Source organism: Scylla paramamosain, chromosome 5, assembly GCF_035594125.1.
Source record: "Scylla paramamosain isolate STU-SP2022 chromosome 5, ASM3559412v1, whole genome shotgun sequence".
NCBI classification, from domain to species: domain Eukaryota; kingdom Metazoa; phylum Arthropoda; class Malacostraca; order Decapoda; family Portunidae; genus Scylla; species Scylla paramamosain.
In genome coordinates, this window is record NC_087155.1 from 17,996,706 (window position 1) to 18,011,691 (window position 14,986).

General features: G+C 39.6%; 1 long non-coding RNA gene and 1 pseudogene across 1 annotated transcript in view; both read right to left on the minus strand.

Moving 5' to 3' along the window:
* The window catches only part of LOC135100615 (dnaJ homolog subfamily C member 2-like), a 52,933-nt pseudogene that overhangs the window by 35,674 nt on the left and 2,273 nt on the right, over nt 1-14,986 (minus strand).
* Nucleotides 1-14,986, minus strand: part of LOC135100619 (uncharacterized) — a 32,274-nt gene that overhangs the window by 14,134 nt on the left and 3,154 nt on the right. The gene's annotated exons all lie outside the window — the stretch shown is intronic.

Sequence of the window (14,986 nt, forward strand, 5' to 3'; positions counted from 1 at the left end):
CCAAGTAGACATGGCAAAAACTGTAGATTTTTCCTACTTAATAAGCTTCATGGGCAGACAAATTCATCTGCATGGTCAGTTAAAGGATAAGTAAATCTGTGCACTGACATAAATCTGCAATGTTGTTTCTGTAAGGCTGAGCTGTACATTACCAGTTTACTTTCTACCCTCATGAGAATTGGTTCACATTCTCTCACGTTCTCAGGATCTGATCGATTCAATTAATACATGGAGTCAATGTGACCCGGGTCTTATCATCCTGCACTGATCACATCAAGAATGGCATGACACGTTACAAAAGGAGGCACTGCACAAGCATTACATTTATGCCCCTACATCATAACTGCCTCTAACCAATACTAGCGAGTTGAACCTACAGCAGCTCAAAGGTCACGGTACGTGACTCTTCACTCAATGAAACATTGTAGTCACTCTTGCTAAAGCAAAGATTGACTGACCAGAAATGTCAGGTCACTGCAAGCTGGTTTCAAAGCAGAAAGATGAAAATCTCATAATAATGAGAAGGATGCTGTAATACTTCTATAAGGTGATTCCAAAAGCTTGATCACTGATGAGAAGTGTATTGCCATACATCACAACCTGTGGCTCACCCAGGCCCTATGATGAGTGTACTGGATAAAACAGCTCAAGACAGCCACAACTTCCATTGCCACATGCTCATTCCCATACATGTGCAATTTTTAACCTACTATACAGTACTGCAATTAATTTCTATACCTATTGTGTTGTTGCAATGTTTAAGATTTTTACAGTATGAAGGCATCATTCTCAGTCTGTGAAGTGGCAACTGTCAACAGCAGCAAGCCATCCTCTCTAAAAGTTTAAGTAAGCATTTCTATACTAAAGACAACACAAGCCAAGAACCGCTTCACCCTATTTACACAGCTATACAGACAAGAAAGTCAAGGCTCTCACGTGGCACTTGACTTTGTTTACAAATGCTTTCACTGTTGCAGGAGACACCCGACTGCTGTTGACAGATGCCACCTTGCCATCTCAGACTATCAGCTGACGCCACAAAATCAGTCACATCACCGCACTGAGGGAGATAAACAAACCAGCACCTGAGAGCTTGTCATCACTCAGTACTAAGTCTGTTTTGTCTGCCGCAGGGCTCGTCTTGACGTGTACAAGTATAAATAGAGGATGACTGGCAAATGACAAACCATAACTGTCCACGGGGGCGAGTTGTGTGTGGAAATGAGGTAACGTGTGTTGTGTTGCTTAATATAAAGTGTACGTATCCCACAGTACTCTCCACAACCACCAGCCCCATTCCAATAGTAATGACCTCAATCCTACCAACCACCACCCATTTCTCAATATGCATAACCTACACCAGTCCATTACTACTACATCACTAGAAAATTTACCGTCTGTTTGTGTGTGCAGTGTTGCGTTATAGTGTCAATACCCCACACCACCCCCACTATAACCCACCATCACACCACGATCTCAATCCTACACACTACCACCGACTTAGTAAATAAACAACAATCGCCCATTACAATTACACCACTACAAGAATTACCGTGTGTGTGCAGTGGGCTTGGGGCCAAATGAGGTTTATCTGGGTGGCGGGGTACCTCAGCGCAATCATGAAGGCTGGCGGGGTAGATATCAGGTCGCTATCTGTAGTTTTAGTTCCCCTACACGTCCGTCTGTCTGATTGGCCGCTACTGCCCGCCAACCTTCCGCACTACGAGCCTAACAGTGTTAAGTTCGTATAATTTTACTGTTATTATTATTATTATTATTATTATTATTATTATTATTATTATTATTATTTCTCATGTCTCTGTGTCATACGAAATAGTATTTGTACTACTACAGCTATTACCACTACTACTACTACTATTACTACTAGAAGTAGTAGTAGTAGTAGTAGTAGTAGTAGCAGAAATACTGCATTTTGGTTTATCAAAGCGACAGATGCGTGGTTATGTAATGCAGTTCACTATTACCATCTGCTTCCTTTTATTAATAATGACCATATGATATCTGTCACAAATCAAAGGTCGCAGATAACGTGGTGCTTTATACTTCAAAGAAGACCCTGATATGCGATCACGTGAAAAAGGAACACCCAAACAGCAGGTTTGATCTACAAAATAAATAAATAAATAAATAAATAAAAGTCAATCCACAAATTTATGATGTCGTTACGAAAGGCTTAAAACTGAAGATATGATGGAAGGTAGAGTGCATAGCGAGATGCGAACAATGAACAAAAATTATAGCACACACACACACACACACACACACACACACACACACACACATGACCATATATATATATATATATATATATATATATATATATATATATATATATATATATATATATATATATATATATATATTATATATATATACCAGTGGAAGACATTAAATTTTGTGTAGGTGGTGGGTGAGCATGGTGGCTGCAGATGATAATAATGATTATCTATATTTTGGTGTTTCACAAAGCTATTACTGGCTGTGTTGGCCTAGGTTAGGGTTGACTATGCTGGTCCGGGCAAAGCTACGAGGTCACACATTCTGAGGCGCACGTCCATGATTCAACAGCTTGCATTATTACTTATATCACAGACTGAGTCACTTATTTGAGGTACTGAATCGCACATCATGAACTTATTCCATGCATCAGCCACTGAGAGCTATATTCTGAAACACCTCTGAGCTGCACCTCCATTACTTACAAAGTAATATTCCTCAAGTGTCAGGCTTGAATCATGTGTATCAAGGACCTGTGAATGTGTATAAGCATGTTAAGTCACAACTATTGTCTCAATGATGTTTGTGTATTTTCTATGGTAACTCTTCATTAGGATCTACACTAATCACAGCATTTACCTGCAGCTCTTCATGTGGCATCTTTACTCTTACCCACCTTGTAAATTTAGTGTTACTTTAAAATCAAACTTAAGACTGTAGTTTTCCTTTAGAAAATTAAGAAGGTACACATTTGTATGCAATCACATGGTCATCATTGCATATTACTTCTTATTATAGTCACAATCACTGCACACTTTTTCACACGTCTTGTAATTTTTTATACAACTGCCACAGATCCATTCATTTTTCAGGAAGTGGCTTCCTTGTGGCTACTGCCATATTAATGGAGATTGCCCTTCTGTCCTCCAGAGCTACACTATGATGATAAGGAAAAGCACATGCTGTTTTGCATCTGCTTTCTGCAATGTATAGAATTCTGCACTTATCAACATTAATTTTCAATATTAGCAGTTTTCCCATAGCACTTAAAAATACTTTTCCAAGTGTTAATTTTGCTTTTTGCATGACAACTTATTGGAAGCAGTGGAAGTGAAGTGTGATGGAAGAGATGGAAGAGTTGGGGGATGAGGTTATAAAGGAGAGAAAGGGAGAAGTGGAGGGGAAAGAAACAGATCCCTAGCTACACTTTTGTGTCCCCATCAATATATGTAGCTGCCCCTCCAATTCAGGTAGTCCAAAACTGGCACTGCTGAGACATAATGCTTAGAAATAGAACAAGAGATAGATTTTCAGATAGCAATATTGCTTCACACAACAGCTACAAGAATTTGCTACATCTGAACTCACAAAGGAAAGAAGACAGCAAGGTTTGGCTCCTCACTTTTTTCCCACTGCAGCAGCCTGAGCCGCCTTCTTTGCCTTCACCATCTCAACAAGCTCCTGAAATGCCATCATGTGAGAATAAGACTTAAAAGTTACAATAACATCAGTGTCTACTGTGCACTATATAAAACCTTCACTACATACATACACACACACACACATATATAAAACCTTCACTACACACACACACACACACACACACACACACACACACACACACACACACACACACACACACACACACATAGCACTTACATCTCCATGCATTTATGGAGGGACCACAAAGATAAAAGCAGATCAAAAGATAAATGCATGAGAGAGAGAGAGAGAGAGAGGAGGAGAGAGAGAGGAGAGAGAGAGAGAGAGAGAGAGAGAGAGAGAGAGAGAGAGAGAGAGAGAGAGAGAGAGAGAGAGAGAGAGAGAGAGAGAGAGAGAGAGAGAGAGTCACTCCATAAACAAGATAAACCTGATTTGTTTTCTCCACAATCTCACATACAGGGAATAGCAAGCAACACATCACCAGACACACAAACACACACACACACACACATATACAGACCTTATAGCGCCTCATGCAGTCTTTCTTGGTTCGGTTGGGGACACACTTGGCAATGCGGTCCCAGCGGTCAGGAGTAGAGACTGGATAGGTCTTGAGGGCTTGCTCCAGCAACCTCTGTTCCTCAGCTCCCCAAGCAGCAGTGTTCATCCCCAGCATCTCCTGTGGTGCTGCACAAAGGAAAGATCTAACATCAGCCTAAAAACATGTTTTTTCTTAAAATATCTTGGAATTGATTCACAGCTCAGCTGGTGATATTGCATAGAGCTAAAAGACAATTCACAGCAGTTACACAGAGAAGGGAGAAAGCTCTTGAGTTCATACAGAGAAGACTCATGGTAATAATTAATTAGTATAAAAAGAGAAATGAGAAATTACCCAAGCATCAACATGATATAAAACTACACAAAGATGCAAAAGAATTATCTGAATGTCAGCATAACAGCAAGAACTCACTGTCATATCTCTGGGAGGCTGTGGCGTCGCTGATCACCTGCCGAGCCTGTGCCTTCTCCATGCTGTGGTAGGCATTCTTGTTGGCTGCCTCCCTCATGTGCTTGTCTGAGTGTTGCAGCTCCTTGGCCTTATTGAGCACCTCCTTGGCCAGCCTGGTGATGCTGGTGGCTGTGTTGGTTGATATACTCTGCCACAACCTCCCACCTGCAGCATGGAGGGTTCAAAGAGTTCCTCTAAGTACAGCAATGCATAAAAACATAACCTAACATTAAGGGAGCTGCAAGAAGCCATCCTTGTATGAAACATATCTACCTATATCCACCTATCATTCCCATCCATAAATTTGTCTAATCCTTTAATGCTCCCCAATGACTCAGCACTAACAACCTGATTACTGAGTCCATTCCATTCATCTACTACTCCATCTGAGGACCAATTTCTTCCTCTCTAACTATTTTCAAGCTTGAACCCATTGTGTCTTGTTCTATCCTAATTATGATCCTGAGAATTTTATAAATGTCACCTTTGTTATATTCCCTATACCACGTGAAGACCTAAATGGTGTGTATGTAGAGAACAGTAGTAGGGATCAGATAACAACCTTGATATTAGTCATTTTAAAAACACACATGGAAACACAAGAATAAGGCAATATATCAATCAAATAAAATATTAAAGCTTAAAAAACCCATCTATTTATATACTAGGCCAGCAATCTCACATCAGCTGGCCCAGACAAGGCACCACACACACACACACACACACACACACACACACACACACACACACACACACACACACACACACACACACACACATGCACACCACTTAGTGTCAGCATGCTCGGCTCACAACCGAGAAGGCATGGGTTCAAGTCCTGGGAGAATCTCTTCATGTGTAGCCCCTGTTCACCTAGCAGCAAGTAAGTACAGGATGTAACCTGAAGGGTTATGGCCTCACTGTCCCAGTGTGCGGTGTGTGAATGGTCTCAGTCCTACCCAAAGATCAATCACTACAAGCTCTGACCTCTTTCCATATGGGGAACAGCTGGTTTGGTGACCAGCAGACGAATGTAGGTGAATGACACGTCATTCACACTCTTAGCCCTGTCAGCCCCAGTGGAAAGGGACAGCCTTGTGGACCACCAATAATAATAAGATATCAAAAAATATATAAAAAGAAGCAATTTACACACACACACACACACATGAAGCAGCTCACCTCTTTGTTGTGCCGGCAGGGAAGAGGTTGACGGCTTTGATGAGCAGCTGGAGGTCATCTTGATTCCAGAGTTTGAGTGATGAACCGTCTCCTCCTCCTCCACCCCCTCCCCTTGCTGCCGCTGCTGCCACCTCCTCCCTCTCCTTTTTGATCCTGTTGCGCACCTCACTCACCTACAACAGAGAGAGAAGGCAAAGAAGTGTTACAGGGGGTCCTCAAGTTATGACAGAGTTCTGTTCCTATGCCATGTTATAAACTGATTTTCTGCATAGGTCAGAACCAGCATAAGTAAGCTACCTGCAGTATGTCAATCACTAATACTAATACTGTTGTACTGTAAAGTCATAGTCTAGGACATAAACACATAACTATTGTGCCTGTAAAAGAAACATATGAAGGACAAAAGTCAAGACTGTCATACACCAAGGACTCCTTGTACTAATCATAACTATCAGTGGAGAAATAGTCTGAAAGGTTTGACTATCCTAGGGAAAACAGGTCATACAGAATATCCAGATCATTTGGGGTGGATTGTTCTAATTTAGATTAGCTTGCTTTATGCTACTTTGGATTTAGCTAATCAGATAAGGTAATGTAACATGACTTAAATAGACCTAACATAGTTCATTTCAAAAGTGATGCAGATACCCATATGTCTGTTGGAGCAGCTTTTGGGTTCAAGGCTTAGGAAATTTTTTGATTTAAGAATGACAAAAATTATGCTTTTTTTTTTTTTTTTTTTATATAAGCAACAATTACTGCTACTACTACTACTACTACTACTGTTGGCCCTCCACACTCACCTCCTGTGTCAAAAAATTACTACTGCTATTACTACTACTGTTGATCTCTCTCACTCACCTTTGTCAATTAACTACTACTACTACTGTTGATCCTCCCTCACCTCCTTCATGAGTACCTCCCACCCTTGCATCTTGTCCTGGGCCACTTGTGCTAGTTCCTTGTTGAGTTCCTCCAGGCGGGTCAGCTCCAGTGCCTCACACAGCAGCTCCACATCTGTCATGGTCTGCACTCGCTCCCCCTCCTCTGATGCAAAGTAACTGTTGTCCTTACAGAGAGTCCGCAGCATCTGGGAATAGAGGATACTATACTAATGATTTTCAGCCTCTCTCTTATTGCTGCAATGTTGCATATCTTGCTATCTTTTTACTGCTATTTTTTTTCTAGTAAACTCTGGAACTCCCTGCCTGCTCCAGAAGATCCTCCTTCCTATAACTTGAACTCTTTAAAATGGCTGGTTCCAACTTTTCAAAACACTTATCCAACAATTCTGGATAATCCTTATGATCTTTCTTTTGGGACTAGCATCTCAGTGGACTTTCTTTCCCCCCTTTTTATTGCCCTTGACCAAAGATCTTGCATAAAAAATGTTACTGAAATATGTGAGGAAAGGGTGAAGAGAGAGTATGTGAAGTTCAGAGCAAAGAGGAAGGGAATACAAGGGCAGGACTAAATAGAGAAATCTGTTGCAGTTATGTCCTCATGGAGTATTTATCAAGAGGTGTCAAATAAAGATAGACAGATACAGAGATGTTCTTTATCACTGTCACCATCACATCTATGCAATGACAAAGAATGTGTGCTTTATTCTATTTCACGTTGCTTTTTAAAATTATTTACGTGAACAAAATACAGGCAATCATAATTTGTATATATATTTTTTTAGTTTCCAAATTAATTTACACATTTGAACACTAAATTTAATGCTCTTTCCATCTTTCTAATACAAATGCAGTCCTCTCAGCCCCTTATGAACAGGAACTGTATCAAAATCATTTAAAAAATGACATCAAAGAAAAAGGAAAAAAATATAAATCTGAAAGTATATAATGAATGAGAATATTTTAATGTGAAATGTTACAGAAGATGAAAGTGGGTAGAGTTTCATTTTTTAGTTTTTCTTTTTTTTTTTTAGCAAATTTTGTAGCCTTAAAATGAATGATAAAAAAAAAAAAAAAAAAAAAAAAAAAAAAAGACTTGCCAGGTAGAATGATGGCTCCAGGCATGAGTCATGAGAACTATAGGGGCAGGTGACAGGAAGGGAGGACTGCGACAAGATGAAAGTGAAAGGGGAGAGGAAAGGAACAGGAGGAGGAAAGGATATAATGTAGTGGGCTTGCTTGCCATAGCCAGGGATCATTATTATTATTATTATTATTATTATTATTATTATTATTATTATTATTATCATCATCATCATTATTATTATTATTTTTTTTTTATATATATATTGGAGGATCACTGGCCAAGGACAACAAAGACTGAAAAAAAAAAAAAAGAAGAAAGAGGCCCACTGAGGTGCTGGCTCCTGAACACAGTCAAGTGTTAGTCAAACAAACAGGGTAAGTGCCTTGAAACCTCGCTCTTGAAAGAGTTCAAGTCATAGGAAGGTGGAAATACAGAAGCAGACAGGGAGTTCCAGAGTTTACCAGAGATAGGGATGAATGATTGAGAATAATGGTTAACTCTTGCATTAAAGAGGTAGACAGAATAGAGATGAAAGAAAGAAGAAAGACTTGTGCAGTGAGGCATGCAGTTAGCAAGATCAGAAGAGCAGTTGGCATGAAAATAGCAGTAGGAGGTAGCAAGAGACTCAACACTGCAGTGATGAAAAAGAGGCTGAAGACAGTCAGTTAGAACACACTAGAAAGAAAGTGCACCACGAAAATTCAATATATTTGTCAGGAGAATTTTTGATTATGTTAGCGATCACAGAGACAAGTGTGTGGTAAGTTCTTACATGTCAAGCAGATTCTACCCTCCTCCTCACCTTCCTCTCTTTTTTTAATGCTTTCTTCAGCACCTCTCTTTCCTTCTTTTCTACCTCCTGTTTTGCTCTTTACTCTGCCTCCTCTGCTTCTCTTTTCTTTCTCTCTGCTTCCTCAGCTTCCTGCCTTACCTGAAAACACCAAATTTACACATTAGCAAGACATATCATTCAAAAAAAAGACAACATAGCATGGTATTTCAAAATATATGGCATTTCCGAGCATAAGACATGAAAAATACAAATCAATGAGAAAAATGTGAAGCCTTGGTCTGTTGTAGAAATCAATGCATATATGTGTCCGAGAGTAGTTAGAGATTGGCCTGGTGCTAATACTGGAGATCACAATGTGCACTCACCCTCTCCTCCTCTTCTTGTTTTTGCCTGATTGCCTCTGCTTTTGCCTTTTTCTGAGCCAGTCTTCTTTCCTTGTCTTCTTCTTGAAATCTTAAAAAAATTATATATATATATATATATATATATATATATATATATATATATATATATATATATATATATATATATATATATATATATATATATATATATATATATATATATATATATATATATATATATAATTCTTCATCTCTTTCCCTCTTTTTCTATAAACTTACCCATTCTTTAGCTACAGAAGTAGACAGCAAAAGCAGCAATTAATTTTTCCCTCATAAGGAGTCAGAAGTAAAACAAGAACAGCTTCTTTGCAATCTAAATCATCATAAACCTTTCCATCAAAATGAAATTTGAAGTATTATGTAACAACAGAAAAAAAGTACTCCTTGTGATAAATATCTCTTGGGATAATGCACAAAATTTCAACTTTTATTGGGATACAACGAAAATACACAAAATCAGTAATAAGTAACGAAACATACTTGGCTATCCTTGGGTCACAGGCATATGCATTGTCAACTAGCCTGCGCAATCGACCCATCTCCTCCTTCCGACGCCTCGCTCGCTCTACCTTGTTCTGCTTCTCTATCCATCAATGCTCCTCCCGGCTGGCAAGATTGACTGATTTAAAGAAGGAAGGCGACCACAACATTGCAGTCACATTGCACTGTTACAAAATATTCAAAGAAACTAAAATGACCAGTTAAAGCAATCAGAACAATGTCAGTGCCAGTTTTCCTTGCCATAAGTCTGGGTATTCTGTCTATCCATATTAAATTTTCTTGTTATTTTTTCCAATGTCAAGTCTAGGCTTAAGTTTGGGCATTATTTCCTTATTCAATTAAAATTTTATTCAATGTTAATGTTTCAAGATACAAATTTCACCATTTTTGCTGCCTTTGGGAAGATAAAGCAAGGCTGGAGTGGAATACACATAACTCTAAAAAGACCAGACATACAAATAGTGAAGACTCACTCCTGTCCCTTCTCCTTTTCCTCCTCATCCAGATATGAAAACTCTCGCCAGGAATCAAAGTCGTACCAGAATCCATAGAAGCGATCAACCTGCACAGTGATGAAAATTAAGTCGGTTAACAATACAAAATAAACACTATTCATAAAGAAATCTTGAAATGATGTTTTATGTGTAAGTTACTGGACCCTCTATGCTGAGGAAAATTATAGTGTATGATATTTTAAACAAACTTTCAAAATTACTGGTCTATCTTTCCATCAACATAGCATATGATGATGGTAACTATAAAAAGTAAACTGTCACCAAATATCTACTTGCATTTCTGCTACTAGTAATCTCACTTCTAAAACAGTACAAGGGAGATTGATGTGACTGTACAGGCCAATCACTCTCTCCAGTTACTTAATCTGCTAATCTGGACTGACCTTTTGTTTGGTGTCATCAGGTTTGCCCAAGCCAGGAACGTGCTTGTGGGTGGACCAACGAGCATTGCACTCAAACACCCCTGTGAAAATCTGCAATGCAACACTGTGCCTTACAAAGATGTGGTGGAGACTGAAGAAGATGGAGAGAGAGAGAGAGAGAGAGAGAGAGAGAGAGAGAGAGAGAGAGAGAGAGAGAGAGAGAGAGAGAGAGAGAGAGAGAGAGAGAGAGAGAGAGAGAGAGAGAGTTATATAATCTAATATATAGACCTGACATTACAATATGAGATGGAGTTAATCCCTTCAGTGATATGTAATCATCCACACCACTACAAGTAATGTATACAATCTTTATAACCACCTGCAAGAAAAAAGCGGTGAAAAGGAATAGATTTTTTGCAATTTCTAGCCAGTATAATGTTTGGAGATGGCTGTAGAATGTGAAGAATTGTCCCAGAGTGGTTAGTGGTAAAGAAAAGATGTACCAAATAGCAATGAATACTGAATTTTCAATTCTTTGTTGAGTCATTTTTCTTCCTAATAGGAGTTAGCGCTTGCCTTGTGTGCACATATATTTGACATTACAGTATGACATGGAGTTAAAAGACCTTTGAATTCTTTGTGGAATAAATTTTCTTCTTAGTGGGGATCAGCGCTTACCTGGAAGAAGTTTGCCTTATTGTGTGCACTGACAGCCGGCACCTCGTCATCAAACTCTGGGTCCACCGAGTCCCAGGAGCGTCGCTTGATGGGGTCCCCGAGAATCTCATAGGCTTTGGTGATGCAGGTGAAGTAGTCATCGTCATCCCTCACCTCCTCCCCAGCTGCTCGCCGCTTGTCTGGGTGGTGCCACAGAACCATGATGCGGTCTGTGAGGAGTAACACAATGGACGGAAGTGCACACTAATGCTGCACTCTCATTCCTTTACCCAAGTGTTGGGTCATCCTGTTTTAAGCACGTACCAAAGGGAATGCTAATTATTATATTAGACTTACAGATATCTTAGCATAAAACCAATGATCAGAAAATATAATGTCTATCTATCTATCTATATATCAGGTTGCCAATCCCACATGGGGTGGCCCAGACAAACCACCACACACTCTTACAAATATCATTCACACTCATAGCCATAGGGGCGCCAACTATTCTTCAGACACATTCTCTCTGCTCTTCTGTATGCACCATCTAGCTACAATTCAAGAGCTTGTTAAAGCTAACAGTTATGGACATGGTTTCATAATTAATAGTAATTACTACAAACAACATGATGGCATTCCCTTTGGGTTCTACTTTAGCAAATGTATCCCAAATGATTGGTGTGAGCAAAACTTCAATAATTAGCCATGCAATGTCAATAGCAGGCAACAAACTGCCTGTGCCAGATGATTGACAAAAGTCAACTGACAATGCTCCTCGCTGTGGGCCACAGGAAGACACAGCTCGCCCACGCCCACTCACTGTCAGTGTGGCCACACTTATTTGGTACAATGCTCCCACTTTTCTCACCATTTATCACACTCACCTGCTTGCTCACAACCATTGCCAGTGTGGCCATAGTCATAGTCTCAAACCACCATACTACACCCCAGGAGCTTTGGTATAGCAAAGCCAACCACATACATCCATAGCAAGGCACAAATAAAATGTAGTTATTGAAAATATACAAATAAAATAAAAATACCAAGACTAAAAGGGCTGACACTGCAACTGAAAACTGGCACTATAAAAATACCTTCAAACAGCAGGTGCACTAAAACTTGGTACTCAGTACACTATACACTCTAGCTCCAGATGCCACCAGGACTTACACGCTCTTTTGATGTCATCATCAGAGGCCTTGTACCTGTGCTTTCGGAGTCCCAGTACTGCATAATGATCCTGGTCCTGAAAGGCAATGTTGTAGAAATGTATCAATATATAAAAGAAAGATACTAATCAAATAAATGACAGAGGTAAGTGATGCTCTCATAGTGAACAATCAAGACAGAACTATATATGCTAGATAAGTTTAGGTTTTGAAAAGAGCTTAGTAAGAACTGGTTCACAGAGTAGTGGACAAATAGAACAGGCTTAGCATTCATGTGGTCAGCACCTACACCATAAGTGATATCATGAGGTTAGATGACTAGGCATATGCATATAGAGGCCAGATGGCAATAGGAAGGCTGACTGCATGGGGAAGAGGAGGATAACAGATTTTCATGGTTAGTACAGGAGTTATCCAGTGTAGGCCAGCCAATCTTTTGCAGTCTTCTCCATTCTTATGTTGCTATGACTGGACCATGCTGGCTGAGTTCTCACCTTCCAGTCTGCTGGGTTGAGAGAGCGAAGATAGTGTATGTCATCCTCCACCTCCACCTCCTGAGCCTCCTCCTCCTCACTCTCCTCTTCACTTTCCCCAACTGAGGAGGTGAGGTGGCCCCGCAGACGCCGTGCCTCATATATGTGGAACCATCGTCCCACTGGTTCTACCTCCACCTGGATGAGTGCTGTGGAAGGGAGAGGTAGAGAGAAAATAAAACAGATATTACCAAGAATACCATTCAGGATGCTGAGGAAATAAAGGACATATTGTACAGAAAGAGACAGAAAAGAAAAATACCATAAGAGAAGAACAACTAGAAGGTCATCTCTAAAAAGTACACACACACACACACACACACACACACACACACACACACACACACACACACACACACACACACACACACAAAGAGACAGACCATGAAAGATAAAGAGATGTTGTTGCAGAGACTATACACCAAAACATCATCTGAGAAATTCTCATCTACATACAAAAGCCCCCTGGTTAAGTTAAGTTAGTGTTCTTAATGGGGGCATCCACTGGAGAAAGATGCACTGGTTAAGCTGGATTAGTGTCTTTAAAGGGGGGACAGGACTCGCCTTTCAGTTAGCTTGGGTAAAGTTAGGTTAAGCTAGAAAGTTCCCAGTTTTCAATATATGGCACCTCATCCTTAGACTTTCCAACGAATGTCAAAATTTGGCATAATTTAGCTTCTTCCACCCTAAAACTCCATTTTCCCACCATGTCTCCAAGCTTGTTAGGGACAGAAAAAAGATAGGATTTGTGGTGTTAAACTGCAATTTACTGGTAAGAATAGCATAATGGGAGATCTGGGTGATGGAGCCTCCCAATTAGCAAGGTTAGTAATCTCACAGTTAGAATAGTGTAGTGGGGAATATGGGGGGGATGGGATATTCTCTGTTTGTTGACTATTTTTAAGTATTTCTGCGCAAAACAGTGTTTTTACTCCTTAAACTTTTCAGGCTTCCCAACTTTGGTTTATTTTGGCCTGCACTCCCCTACCTTAAAAATGTAAAAAGAAAACAGGAAAAGGAGTGGAGAAAATTAATGGTGAAAAAAATTGTATTTTCGGACAAAATGAAAAACCTAAAATTCTATAGATATAAAATGTAGATATATTAACAAAGTTTCTATGATATCTCTTTCAAAGCAATTAACTAAAAATAAAGCCTGAGGGAAAGAAAAGGATAATATGGAGATAACCTTAGCCTCTTCTAGGGTTAATACGTACATGTCAGATAGAATTAAGGTTGTAGAATATCATGCAATATATATCAACTTCTGGAAACTTGTAAAAAAAAAAAAAAAAAAAAAAAAAAAAAAAAAAAAAAAAAAAAACAAGGTTAATGAACTGATGCATTCCCATGCTACACCCTCCCCTTCCAAGTGCTTGAGGGTCACTGTTGGCTGGCTGCTGGAGCTGTGCAGGGCAGGGTGAGGTTAGCCATTAAGGGAATCAGAATACTTATAGTTATTTGAAGTTATTACTTAATTATGAAAAAAAAAAAAAAAAAAAAAAAAAAAAAGGAAAGGATTAGGGTTAGGGTTAGGTTAGTTTAGGTTACGTCAGGGTGAGGCTAGGTTAGCAAGACCTTCAAATAACTAAGTATTCTGATTCCTGTAATGGCTAACCCTGCCCTGCCCCACACACCTCTCGCAGCCAGCCAGCAATGACTCTCGACAACTCAGACGAGGAGTGTGTAGCATGGGGATGCATCAGTTCATTAACCTTTTACCTTTTTTTTGCTTAAACAAGTTTCTGTAAGTTGATATATATTGCAAGATATGCTACAACCTTAATTCTACCTGACATGTAAGTATTAACTTCAGAAAAGGCTAAGGTTACTTCAGAAGAGGTTTAGGTCCATATTCCCCCAACAAACACTTACTATGATTTCAAAGCCACAGAATGTACTATGTGCCCAGGAGGTACCACCCCTGTCGCCCCCCTTAATCTGTTCGGTAAAACTGCAGGGTTGGACCTCCTCTCTATTCATTAAAAACACATTGCAACGTGATAGAGTACTTACTATAGAACATGTCTGTGATGTTTTCAATGTGGGGAAGGCTTTTGTAAGGCCATAGTAATTAAATTAATAGCGCGCTGCCTCCAGAAACTAAGTCCACAATCATCCCAAGGATATAAGTTAGGTTAGGTTAGTAACCTTAGGGGTTCCAGGGGAGGCACAGCCCCCCTGG